The sequence below is a fragment of the Lutra lutra genome, chromosome 2, assembly GCF_902655055.1.
Source record: "Lutra lutra chromosome 2, mLutLut1.2, whole genome shotgun sequence".
Classification (NCBI taxonomy): domain Eukaryota; kingdom Metazoa; phylum Chordata; class Mammalia; order Carnivora; family Mustelidae; genus Lutra; species Lutra lutra.
In genome coordinates this window covers 46,309,390-46,323,570 of record NC_062279.1, presented here as the reverse complement: position 1 = coordinate 46,323,570, position 14,181 = coordinate 46,309,390, and the positions used below count along the sequence as shown (strand labels likewise).

The following is a 14,181-nucleotide window of genomic DNA, read 5'->3' as shown; positions in this document are numbered from 1 at the left end:
GCGCTCTGACAAATTCTCATGCTCAACATTTTCAGAAGCTGCTTCTCTCATAGTAAAAAACAAATCACATGGCAATTCCATTACTTTGATCACGAAAAGGGGCTTTAGAAGTTGGACACATACGTACATATATAAACATGCACCACCACAACCTCCACCTTGTATTGAGTTTGGGGAAAGAGAAAAGAATTTCCTGTGGATTTTCTTAAGTGCCCATCTCTTGTTCAACCCAAATTCTACAAGAAAACCCCCGGGATTACAACATGCATAAAGCCTGCATCCATGTTCCAGAAGTACCAGAGTCCACTCACACTTTGAACCCAGTTCTGTCCAACACCCAACAATGCTTTTTCCTATAACACCATGCTGCATCGTTACACTCCTTGTTCCTTCTGCCCCCTCCCCAACTCTGCCCACTTATGGGGATGTGACCCAAACTTCAAGACCCAGTTTGAGTTCCTACCTTCTACAGAAGACCTTGTATGGGCCATCAGCCTGTGCTACCCCCTTTCTGGTCACTTTATGGCCAGAAGGGACAGACTAAGCAGTCAGCACCAAGACAGGTGTTTAAGGGCAAAATCAGAGATGGCACAAGGCTAGGAAACTAGAAAAAGGGAATTAAAACAGAGTGAAAGCAGCCAAAACAGAGCTATGGCTGGTTCTAAGTCTAAGTAGCAGGCAAGGCAACAAAAGTCATAAAGCTTTGCAGAAAACATTGAGGAGGAAAAGTCCATGAGTCAACCCCAGGGTTTGAGATGGCCAGTGCTAGCAGGGAGACCAAGTATGGGAGCAGTGATGACCTGGTCATTACAGAGTCAATCTCAAAGTTGCCTTGAGCGCCAGACCTCTTTTGCTACAGTGAGGCAGAGGGGATTGTGTCCACCTTCAGACCAAGGCAACGGAAACCCAGAATCTGACACCACAGTTTCAACCCACACCCCTCAACCAGAGATAGAGTGTTTCCCTGGCTCACAGCATGATTTTAAGGACACAGGAAATGGCACTGATGGTCTCCGTATTAACCACCACACGAATGCCTGAAACGTCATTGGTTGTGAAACAGAACTTAATGGCTTTTATGAAGGAGGAGCCTTGAAGTGCTATCAACTGGAAGGGAGGAATCGAGAACTCCTTCCGCAGAATCAGAGTGTGAAAAGGAAGAACTTGGCTCCAGAAAGGCAGAAAACTCAGACATTGTAGACGGCAAAGTGGGAAAAAAAGAAGTCAGGCACTTCATAGTCTCCATTAGACCTTCATCAGCACAGATCCAGATGCCCCCTCCTTCTCACATGAGTAAAACTGGCCCGGGGGTGGGTGGCAGGAATGGTCAGGGGCCGGCATCTGACAGACGCTCCCTGTCCACCTGCACCCCCCACATGCAGCTACAGACAACGGGAGACACGCATAACTGAGAGTAAGCTGGCCCCGAGTTTGCAGCCTAGAGATGTCCACATTATTCCTGCTGTCACTGATTTCCCTCTGTGGTGTTGGACAAGTGCCAAAACTTCTCTGTCCTTTCATTAATTCATGAGCAATATGTCTAATCCCTGTCTCATAAGAATGCTGTGAGAATTAATGAGCTTATAAAAAACTGAACAAAACTGATATAAAAGTCCTTTGTATGCCCTAGAGATGCTATAAACGCCAGGTGATCTAATTTAAAATACAGATGTGTATTTCCATTTATATGAGCCAATATAAGAACACTCAACTTTACAGAGCAATGGTTAGTTGGTGATTCCAAAAAATGGTTAGGGGATAGGGGGCAGGGAGGTCCATGCGCAGAAAATGGAATATCCTGTAAGTGGAAGAAAATTGATGTTGGGTACTCAGTTTAACATTTTTAATATCAACAAACTTCACTGAAGGCTTATGATGTGCTGGGTGCCATCTTAAGCATATATTATCTCAATTAATCCTCATAGTAATCCATTGGATACGTTCTTAGTATCTCCCATTTCACAGATAAGAAAACAGAAATTCCTCCAGATTAAGTAACCGGCAAGCAATCACAGATCTAATCAGTGGTGGAGACAAGATTCGAACCCCAGAACTGCTCTGCTTCTTACTTGTCTTTCCATTAAACCAGCTGCATCCCCGACACATATAGAGACCCCTAGAGCATGTAAAGTTTGTAGAATATTAACTGGTAAAAACACAAAACATAAATGAAACCTGGCAGAGCTGCTACGTGGCAAAGCTTAGAAATCTAAATGCTCTTTAGTGCTAAAGACAATACCTATGATAAATTATCCCTAAAATTAGATAAATCCAGAGGAGAATAAATAACACAAAATGTAGGAAATTCTTATTGGCACTTGCCCTTCCACTCAGTTAATTCTGGTAATCAGATTTATGCCGGTTTTTAGGGGTCCCAAATACCATCGCCCTTGGAAAAGGGCAACTCTTGCCTGGGAATCCAGCCTCCTCCAGCCCCATGTCCCTACAGCTTTGGGCAGGTCAGATTTGCTCTCAGGAAAACCCAGTACAATTCAGACAACACTGACAGGGCCAGTCAAGCACCAGGCACTGGCCCAACGGCCCCTTCCAGCTAGCAGGGCCCCTCGGAAGCGTGCATTAATAGTGCATTTGCCCGCAGAAATGACAGTGTTCAATCCTTTCCCATGCCTCACTGCTGGCTGGGAAGAAGTGAAAGCGGCTCTAGGTGATGCTCAAAGGGCTCCTCATCACAAACCCAGCAAGCCCGACTCTGACTTCCCTCTCTCTGCAGCCTGACATCTCAGCCATCCGATGATTAACACGCCATCCTGCGAAGGGAGCAATCACCTCCTGGCCCCAAGGGGAGTTGGTGACCCTGGGCTTCCTCCAGCCCACATGGTGTCCACCTGTTTCCTCTCTCCGTCATGCAGTTCTCAAGACATTGCCTAAAGCCCAGAAACAGAGAAGAACGCAACCCTGAGCCCTACGAGTGGAGCTGAGTTTAGTCAGCCATTCAGGACGGCGCTGGACTCTTCCATTCCCAGTCTCAAGAGCCAAGCCCAGAGCCACTGGGGCTCCTCCACACCACCTGTGGACTCCATATTCCGCCTCAGCCAGGAAGCATATAATGATGGGGAGGGAATGGGAGGGAAGCCATACCATTCTCCCCAGAACGGAACTGAAGAAAAGGGAAAAGCCAAATGTGAGCATCCACGGGGCCAGGAGCACCTACATAACTCTCTGAGGCCAGCCCCAAGCTGATGGAAAATAGGCAGATGCCTACCAGGCGGCAGGATTTTAGCGATGCTGAGACATCACCTCCTGAAGGAAAAAGACTGCCTTCCCCCACAAACCTGTGAATGCCTAAAACCTCCGGCTGCCAGCTCAGCTCCTGGGCTTACAAGTCTTTGGTCCCATTTTGTCTGACCACGTTGCACCGGCTGAGATAAGCCATGGGCTGCCGGCTGAGGCTGGCGTACTGTCCTGGGAGCCGGAGCAGACGTGGTCACTATGAGCAGAACAGGTCCGAGAGTAAGGGTCAAAGCATAGCTGAGGGGTGCCCATGCACACCCCTTCCGTAAACCACAAGACCCAGGGCCAATACATAAAACACTTCAGGCACTCCAGCTTCACTCACTGTGATTGTCTCACTTTCTAGTTCTTTCCTCACCCTTGCTGGGGTTTTTCTCTGGCTTCTCTATTTCAATGCCCACTCAATGCCCTTTTAGTTTTCATCTCGTTTCTAGTACCTTCCTTGCAGCCTTGGATCGACAGTGGGCTTCTGCTTTCATGGCACTAGGACAAGGAACTATCACCAAGAGGTTTTGCAGATAGAGCCTGTCAGACAGACAAGGGCTGAGCTCCCGCTCTGCCTTTCACGAGCCAAATGTGCATGAGCGAGTTATTTTAAACTTCCCTAATCTTCGGTTTCTTCATCTGTCAGATGAGGTCACTAATACCAGCCACATAGGATTATTGAGAAGATTAAATAAGATAAAGGATGTGAAGGCCAGAGGCTGGTAGGACGTCAGGAATGGTCACACTCAACCCCTGGCTGTTCCCAGTCCCGAGCAGCTGTCCAAGCCCAGCCCAGCTGCCTTCCCAACCAGCCAGCCTCGTCCAGACCCAGCTGAGAGCGGAGGCACAGGAGAGCAGCCAGGCAGTGCTGGTAGTGGGGTGGCAAGGAGGTAAATACTGTCATCAGATCCAAAAGGAGTAGGGGCATGAAAAGGAGGAAAAGTCAGAGGCCAGTGCTGGTGAGGCTCCACACTCGGGCTGAGACTAAGGCAGGAGTGTTTGGGGCTTAGTGGTCGTGGTGCTGACTACACGGCTCTTCAGGAAGGCCTAGGGCTTCAAGGTGAGCAGCTAGACAGAACAAGCTTAAAAGGACGTCCATGAAAGGTAATAGTTTATGCCCGCCCAGGCGATGGGCACCTCAGGCTGAAAGTGTTTCCCTTTCCTAGGACGAGGGCACCAGACCCTGGAGGAGAGAAAGGAGAATGGTATCAAGGGGCAGGACAGACTCAGAAAGGAAAGAACTACAAGTTTCTTCAACACCAGGCAGTAGATGTATCTTGGGTCCCCAGTACCAGGCACAGGGCATACGTGGATGAATAAATATCATAACATGAGTTGCTTTCACACTCTCAAGAGATTGTGCCTGCCCCACTGCCGCCAGCATCCCCACACCGGGTCACACAAAAGCCAGCCATGGGCAGCAGCTCCTGATGGAGGCATCTCTCAGTCTCCCCCATGTACACCTGCCCTTCCTCGCTCTTCATTCCCGGGCGCTACACCCCAACTCTTACGAGGCAATTGTTGAGATAGTGGCTGAGATAGTGACCGGAAATGCCAACCCTGGGACAGGACTATGTCAGCTCGAATCTTCGTTCTGGTTTGGGATTTGGGCAAATTATGTGTCCTCTCTGAACCTTGAGTTCTTCATTTGCATGACTGGACACTGCAATTCCTCCCTCCCAAGGTCGTGTGAAGGTTATGTAGCTTAACACATGCAAAGTGCTCTATTAATATAATAGAAAATATAGAAACTATTAATATCTGCTTTCAACCCTTCTGCATGGTCTGACAACTCATTTCGACTCTTTGCTTTGAGTTTCTCAACCCGTCTCTCCAACAGATTGCTTAATCGACACGTCACTTCCATGTAAGCTTCAGTGTTGCTATTTTGTAAGAACCACGGCTCCCACCAGCTCCCCACTCCCACCCAACCAGGAACCCCAGCCCAGCAGGGCAAGCTCCCCCGGCTCCCTGCAGAAGAAAAGATACAGACAGTCAATGTGGTGTCACTTACCTTCAGTAAGATTAATAATAATGGTGCCTTCAATAAGGGAACTTAGGGGCGGGGCACCTGGGTGGCTCAGTCATTAAACGGCTGCCTTCGACTCAGGTCATGATCCTGGAACCTGAGGAATGGAGCTCTGCATCAGGCTCCCTGCTCATCGGGGAGTCTGCTTCTCTCTCCCCTGCCCCACGTGGCCCCTTGTGTTTTCTCTCTCTCTCTAATAAATAAATAAAAGTCTTTAAAAAAAGAAAATAAGGGAACTTAAATTGGATAGTAAGGGGGCACCTGGGTGGCTCAGTGGGTTAAACCTCTGCCTTCAGCTCGGGTCATGATCTCAGGATCCTGGGATCGAGCCCCGCATCAGGCTGTCTCCTCGGCAGGGAAACTGCTTCCCTCTCTCTCTCTGTGCCTGCCTTTCTGCCTACTTGTGATCTCTCTCTGTCAAACAAATAAATAAAAATCTTTAAAAAATATATGAAAAAAAAATTGGATAGTAAGCAGCAAACATTCCCCCTGAAAACTTGCATGCCGAGCATTTACATTCAACCTCACTTGGCTATAGTTTCTTGCTGTATAAATGTGAGCGTTGGTGAAAACCTTTCTGGTTCCTAACCTTTCCATGTTATGTGACTGTTAAAAATCTGGTGAAAGCGGGGCGCCTGGGTGGCTCAGTGGGTTAAACCTCTGCCTTCGGCTCAGGTCATGATCCCAGGGTCCTGCGATCGAGCCCCACATCGGGTTCTCTGCTCGGTGGGGAGCCTGCTTCCCCTTCTCTCTCTGCCTGCCTACTGTGATCTCTCTCTCTCTGTCAAATAAATAAAATCTTTAAAAAAAAAAAAATCTGGTGAAAGCTATCAGCTCCCTTTGAATCTAGAGTACAGGCCCCAGATTAAGAATCCCTGAACTAGATGATTTCTGACCCATATAAAGCAGGTTAAGAAAATAAGCTAATAGAGAGAGAAATGACTTTCATCTGATAGGCATTGTTACGTGTATCCCGACCATTAAAATCTTGAATTACTTCTATTCTGAGTGGTAAGTGGCATCTGTCCCAAAGCCCTCCTATCTCTGTGCCACTGCTACTCAGGCCACTCTGATTTCTGTCCCAGACCCTAAAGTGTTCTCATGATCTAACAATTAAACGGACAAAAGGGAACTAAATCTTCAAAGAATGGTACAGACAAAAATGGCTTAGGAGATCAGAAAATGTCAGAAAAGTTTCATAGAGAAGGTGATACCTGAACTAGGCCTTGATGTGGTACAGAATATAGATAACATGGAGGCAAGAGCCCATTTCAGAAACAAGGATAGACTCAGAGGAGGCAAAGCATGGAGAGGATTCAGTGGACAACAAGGAAGCCAGTTTGGGTAAGTAAATGATGATTTATCAGGAACAAAAATGGAAAAGCAGGTGAAGACCAACTGTGGAGGACCTTACATGGAGTGTGGACTTGGCCTTACAACGTACAACCACCCCTATCCTAGATGGGATAAAGAGCTAGAGTCTTAACTAGGCTATCCCCCACTAATATAACCACACCACATTATTTTGAAATATCTCAAGTTCATAGTGAAATGAAAAATTCAGAAAATAAAGGGAAATACATGATAACAGCAGAATATCATAAAGCCCAGAGGCTATGAATTTTGTCCTTATTCTACCTCATTCAACATCTCAGAGTTTCCAATTCCCTTGCCAACTCTAAAGTTATTTGATATTAAGATAGGGAATTTGGGCTCCTGCATATCAATTTCCCCTAAAATTTTTAGATTTGGAGGTCAACACACTGAGTTCTTTGACTAGTATGCAAATGATCAACCGTGATTACCCATTTGTTACATTTTTTCCCTTAGTGTTAAGGTTAATAAAATTTCCAATTTTAGCAGCCACATCATGCAATTCTTAGCTCAAAACAGTTGACAAGAATGCACTGCTACTGGGGACACCCCATGGCTTGGCTTAGTACTGGTTTTTGGTACATCAACATGAACTAGAAAAGAGTAAAAGATATGACTGGATGGAGCTGTGCCTTCATATATCCCTTATTTCCATTCATTAAAGAGTATACTTATTTATTTAAGAGAGAGTGAGAGAGAGCATGAGAGGGGAAAGGATTAGAGGGAAAAGCAGACTGTCTGCTGAGCAGGGAGCCCAACATGGGACTCAATCCCGGGACTCAATCCTGGGATTTTGGGATCATAACCTGAGGTAAAGGTGGTCACTTAACCAACTGAGCCACCCAGGCGCCCCTTTATTTCCATTCAAATGGCTCAAGATTGGAAAGAGAGGCAAAGATAGGGAATGAGGGTGGTTAGGGAAAGGGAGGGCAAAAAAGAATAAGAGAAAGAGAAGGAAAGCAAAACAAAATCAAGTGTTGAATAAATACTTGTTGGCAACTAAAGATATAAATAGACTTTGGGGGTCTTATGTTCATGAACCTGGGTTAAGTCAACACTTAGAGCCAGTCACCATGAAGGCTCTTGCCTACAAGGGCGTGGACTGTGTCATAGCACTCCAGGCAGAGAGGTAGGTGAACCAGTAGCATAGTGGAATGCCGGAGGAGTGAGGGGGAGACAATCATGAATCTCAGAAATGGCCAAGAGAACAGCATGCAGAGGATATTTAGCTAATCCGCTACTGCCAAAGCACTCCCTTCATCCCCCTACCTCAACACACACACACAGAGTTCAAGATTACTAGGCAACTGTTTTTTTCAAAAACCCTACCTTGGCTAGAACATCAGCTCACCAAGTCAACCAACAGTAGGCTGGGGTCCTGGAGGCTAGACCTCAATCAAGATGGCAGGAACAGGAAGTTCCGGAGGATAAGAGCAATTCCAGTTGCATCTACAGGATAATGAAAGTCAAGAACCTGAAATCTGTCTTCATGGATCCAGATACAGGTGATAAACCCAAGAGCTCAGAGGCGAAGAGACGCAGTAAGAGAGGGAGAAGCTAAAAACAGAAGTGAAATATGCATCACCAAAAGAGCTGCTCCCACCAGAGCTGTGACTGTCCAGGATGCTTGTGATCCAGTTTCAGCTATGAAATGGGGGTGGGGGGGTGGTGGGAAGAGGGGCCCAGTTCAGTTTCACAGGCTTAGGCACACAGTGAGCAAATTAACCTCTTCCTCCCTTGCTAGGAATGTCAACACACTTAACAACTATTTGTCCATAAACACACACACACACACACACACACACACACACACACACAGAGTCTGAACCTTGGCACCTCTATTTTAAGATTGTCAACTCCTCATCTAGAGATGACTCTGGGCTACAAGTAGGAAAAAATAAATCCTAGGTCTTAATTTAATACCAACCCATTTGGGGATTTTTTTTTTTTTTTAAGCTAAACTTGTGGTGGTTTGGAGAATAAAGTGAGAGAATGCATTGTGAAAGTGCTTTGGAAAAGCATATGTGTTATATCAATGTAAGAGATCATGTTATTAAAACAGCTTTGTGGGCTGCTTAGTTTTCAGTTTTCTTTCAAAGCCAGACTAATCCCAAGACCTAAGCCAGTGGCAACTCATTTATGATTATAGTCAAGACGTGACTTTTGATTCCTAGATCGGCTCACCCTGACTTGCTTCAGGTACTTCTCCCAATTTCACTAAGTAGTTTTATCTTACAGTTGCCAGAAAAGAAAGCAAGACAACCAGTTAAATTTGAATTTAAGATAAACACCAAATAATTTTTTTAGTGTATCCTAAATCATGCATGGGACATACTTACACTAAAAATGTACCCCATGTTTATCTTAAATTCAAATTTAAATGCAATCCATATTTTTATTTGCTGGATCTGGCAACCCTACTTTATTCACATACTGACATTTTATCTCCTCCTGAACCTAATAGTGTTCAACATAGTAATGATGTTGGCCAACCTTACCACAGAAAGTGAGGCATTAGTTGCCAATTTCATTCTTCTTAAAAACATAGAACTTTTTTTAATTAAGGTATTTATTATATAAGTGTTTCAACCTTTTTTTCATAAAAAGACTACAAATGCAAAAAGCTGAGAGATTACAATGCCTAGCTCCCATGCCCCATTCTCATCTTCATATCCATGTTCCAGCCCAGCCTCTCCAAATGACAAAGACTAATCTCAAAATAAAAGGAAAACAGAGAAAACTCTCCCCTGTCACCAGCACCAACTTCAGTCCTGGCCTTCCATTAGATCAGGGAGATATAAAGGCCAATGCACTGATTCTCAACCTCAGATGCACATTAGAATCATGGAAACACTAAGAAATTCAAATGCTAAAGTCAGACCTCAGATCAATTATATATTTTTTTATTTAATGCATAAACATATAAGTCCCTTTATTAGAGAAATTGTACATATGGGTGAATATGGTCAATGGTCACATCTATGGGTTAATTGTTTAAAAATCAAAAACAATAATTAGGATAGATTCTATGCTCTCTCCATTACATTGTGAAGTGTCTTGTGTAGTCATATTCTATTGTTGGAATGACAGCTTGTACAAACTTCAAGAAAATTAGAAGACACATATGAACACCAAGTTCTCCTCCTCCTTCTGCAACAGTCTCAATGATTTTCTTCATCACCTCAGCATGCCTGCATGGGTGAACTGAACACATAGGAGGTGGTGGGAGATGAGGGTGATTTTCAATGGTCACTGTTTTCTTCACATGATCTTGACTGATGTCTTCATACATGTGCTCAACTGTTAAAGGCTGCCTTTGCTCATCATAGCCAAACAACCATAATCATGGTGTCTGGTAATATTTATCATAAGTGATATAAAGGTCATAAGTTCTTGTTTGCAAAATAGCATCTTCACCTCCAGCATCAGTTTTAGTTTTATAAGCTTCTACTATTTTCCTTGTGTCTAGGGTAGCCTCATCTGTTTCCAACAATCCACTTTTTTCATATTCTTCCATATCTGCAGCTTCTCCTTCATCTTCTTCTTCCTCCTCCTCACATATTGCTGCGCAATCTTGAAGTTTTATACTGTCCTTGCTTTCCAATGTATACCAGAATCACTTGGGGTGGTACTCAGACATCAGTATTTTTTAAAGCTCCTCATATGATTCTAATGGGCATCTAGCATTGAAAACCTCTGCCTTAGCCTTTACATCTCAGTTTTATATCCAGTCCATGACCCTTAGGAAGATATAGGAATCGGGTGACTGGGGAAAGAGAATAAGGCAGCAAAAAGAAACAAGATCTGGTTACACTTTGTCTGTCATAAAGTTCTGAATCTGGACTTGGTCTTGCTTCTATTTTACTTTGGCTACAGCCGTCTTTTCCATGGAGCAAATATATCACCCAAAGTTTATTACCAAATCTCCCCAATATTAGCAAATAGATTTAAAAGACAAGATAAGAATTTGAGTAATAATTAACACTTTTAGAATTTATAATGTGTTTTATCCTCATAGTCAGCCCTGTAAGATCACACCCACAGTACAAACAAAAATGCTAAGGGTCACCAAGGTCACCCACTGTGTTAGAGCCAAGGTCAGGCTGTTTCTATGACACAACAATGTACCACTACATACAGCTGCTTAGGGTGTGCACTGTCTAATTCCAAGGAACTTCATCATCGTTCACTGTACTATGATATAAATGGTGGCTCTGAGTATAACTGAAGACAATCTTCATAATCTAATGTATCAGCCAGAAACTGCTGCTTCCCCTCAGTTATCAGAGACTATTGATGAAAGTACCAATGATCAGAGTTCTACAAAAAGGAACCTGATTCGGGAACAAAGTCTCCTTGAACCAGGTAGCAGATCCACATGCTTTCCCCCCCACCAAAGGTGGGGACTGAATGGGGGACAAGGGGAGGGAGTGAGAGCAAGGGTCAAAGACAAAGAGCATCCTCTCACAACCACCTCATGCTCAGCATTTCCCAAATTATCCCTACCCAAGAACTGTTCCTCCCCCATAATAACTCCTAACAGCTCATCTCAGCATTTTTCATGTGGCAATTCTAGCCAAAGGCCTGAAACTTATTTTATATCCACACCCATTCCCTCACTTCCTCACACATAGTAAGTCAAGATGTCCTGACATTTTACATCCTAAATAATTCTCCTTTCTCTCCCTGAATGTCCAACCCTGACCACACATCATAGCTCAGGCCCCACTCTCTGTTCCCTGAACTAATGTAATGATCTCCCAAATGGTCTCCCTGAAGTCAGTCTTCTCACTTGAACTTCATACTCTACGTGGCCATCACCATGACTGCTCTAAGGTTCTAATATGACATATCCCTCCCCAGCTTAAAATTCTTCAGTGGTTCTCCCATGGCTGACAAATGCTTGCATGACATAGGAAGCTTTCTACGAGCTGCTTACCTATTTCTCCAGTCTCACTCTACTACTTCCTACCTTGCCTATTATACTTTGGTAAAATCAAACTACTTGTAGTTATGTGTCATATGATTTCACGCCAATATAGCTTTACTCATGGTGACCTCTAACCTGAACTCTCCTCTCCTTCCTACCATGCCTTCTTTATTGGATAACATCTTCCCAGTCTTCAGGGCTCATTCAAGTGTCATTTCCTCCAAGAAGGTTTAATTCAATACCCAGCATGGGTGAAGAACCTCACATTTTAGTTCCCATAGCAACTTCTATTATGATTCTTGTTACATTGTATAAAGTGCCATTTTTGCCTATCTATGTGATCTTCTCCTTTAGAGACCACAAACTGATAACCTAATGGCTAAAAGCAATCCCAGATGTCTTCTGTTTGCCTGCAGTATATATTTTTAAATTCTGTAGTATGTGCCAATATTTAACAAATGAGCAAAATGATGTTCAACTTTAATCCAAGAGAGAGTAACAAAGACCAGATTTAACCTCCTTGCCTGAAACAATCAAACTAAACCAAAAAAAAAAAAAAAAAAAGGCAAAATATAAGAGAAAACATTTTTAAGAAACTGGACATCAGGTAATGAAGGACAGTGATCCCTATAAGAGGAAAATAAAGGAGGTAAGCCCTACCACTGCCTCAGTATACTGCCTTGAGAGAATTTCCAGGTCATGACATAGGAAAAGAAGAACTTCTGCAGATCCTAGAAAACTCCTGGAACTGAGGAAATTGAGCTCACTAGGGTACTTAGAATTCACAGGACAGAATTTCAGAAAAGACAGCTATACTGGCTAAGAACCCTGGACACCTGTAGATGGTCTGTGATGGAGCATTCAGCAGAATACTGACCAACAGCTGCTTGTGGAAAGACTACCTTGAGTCCAGGGAAAGAAGAGTCCAAAAAGATTAGGGGGAAAAGTTCCTGGTACTCACATAAGACCAGGAATATTGCCTATTTCCAAAAGCCAGGCTGAAAAACCTCAAATTTTCAGGGCACTGAGTACAGTACTCAGAAAGATCTTAGCTCAGTAATGTGAAATAATAAGCTCTAGATCAAACATTGCTCTAGTGTCACTTTATAAATCTTAAAAGCAAGGCCCCCCAATGAGTCAAAGTTGTTCCAAGTATCTCAACTGTGTGCACGAATAAAGGTTAAAAAGATTTGTAAGAATACAAAGATATCCGGAGTGCCTGGGTGGCTCCGTGGGTTAAACACCCAATTCTTTATTTCAGCTCAGGTCATATCAGGGTTGTGAGACTGAGCCCTGAGTCAAGCTGGGCATGCAGCCTGCTTAAGATTCTCTCTCCCTCCCTCTGCTCCTCCCCACCTCTAAAAAAACAAACAAACAAAATACAAAGATATCCAACATGATAGAAATCACAATGTCGAAATACCAAAAAAAAATTACCAGGCACACAAAGACACTAAAAGTATCATGGCTTGTAAGAAGGAAAAACAATCAATAAAAACCAATCCAGAGGGGCACTTGGGTGGCTCAGTGGGTTAAGCCTCAGCCTTCAGCTCAGTTCATGATCTCAGGGTTCTGGGATTGAGCCCCACATCAGGCTCTCTGTTCAGTGGGGGCCTGCTCCCCCACTTCTGCCTGCTGTCTGCCTACTTTTAATCTCTGTCTGTCAAATAAATAAACAAAATCTTAAAAAAAGAAAATCCAAAACTAATACAGATGTTTGAATCATTAGACAAGGACATTAAACAAACATAAAATATAACAGTATTCCATATGTTCAAAAGTTAAGTAAAGATATGTAAGCTATAAAAATGACACAAATATAGTGTTTAGAGATTAAAACTACAATGTCGGAGATGGTAAAATATGATATATGGGATTAATGCAGATCAGACATTACAAAAGAATAGAGAATTTAAAGATATAGTAAAAGGAACTATATAAAAAGAAATACAGAGAGGAAAAGGGAAAAGATCATCAGTGAGACAAATTTAATGGGACTAATATACCTATTGTAGGAATTCCCAAAGGAGAGGGGAGATTTGAAAAAATAATAGCTAAAAAAAATGTTTTTCATTATTTTGAGCCACAAAATAAATTAAGAGGCAATGAGTTATAACTCAAAATATAAAATGAATATGCATGAATCCATGCTGATATTAATAAACAACTGAATGACTAGACAAATGGGAGATAACAGATAAATCACACATACAAAAAAAATTCCAGATAATTTATGGAAATACTCTGCTCTGAAAGGGTGGAGAGGCACCTAACTTTACAGTGGAGAAAACTGACAAATGCCACTCACCAAGGTGAGCAAGGTTAACATGACTGGTGAGAAGTTGTGTTGATAGTATATCCTTGACATGATGTGACTGACATGATTATCCCTGTGGTATTCCTTCCAAACACACATAACCTCAGTCTAACCATAAGAACAACATCATACAAATCTCAACTGAGGGACATTCTACTAAATACCTCACTAGTACTCCTCAAAACTGACCAGGTCATTAAAAACAAAGAATGCCTGGGAAATTGTCACACTCAAAAGGAGACTAAGGAAACAATACAACTAAATATAATGTGGTATCCTAAATGAGATCTTGGA

The 14,181-nt window shown here is 43.1% G+C and overlaps 1 pseudogene; it reads right to left on the bottom strand.

Annotated features, from left to right (window-relative positions):
* Positions 1-9,545: 9,545 nt before the first annotated feature.
* LOC125093998 (ubiquitin-like-conjugating enzyme ATG3) lies at positions 9,546-10,242 on the bottom strand (annotated as a pseudogene).
* Positions 10,243-14,181: the final 3,939 nt, after the last annotated feature.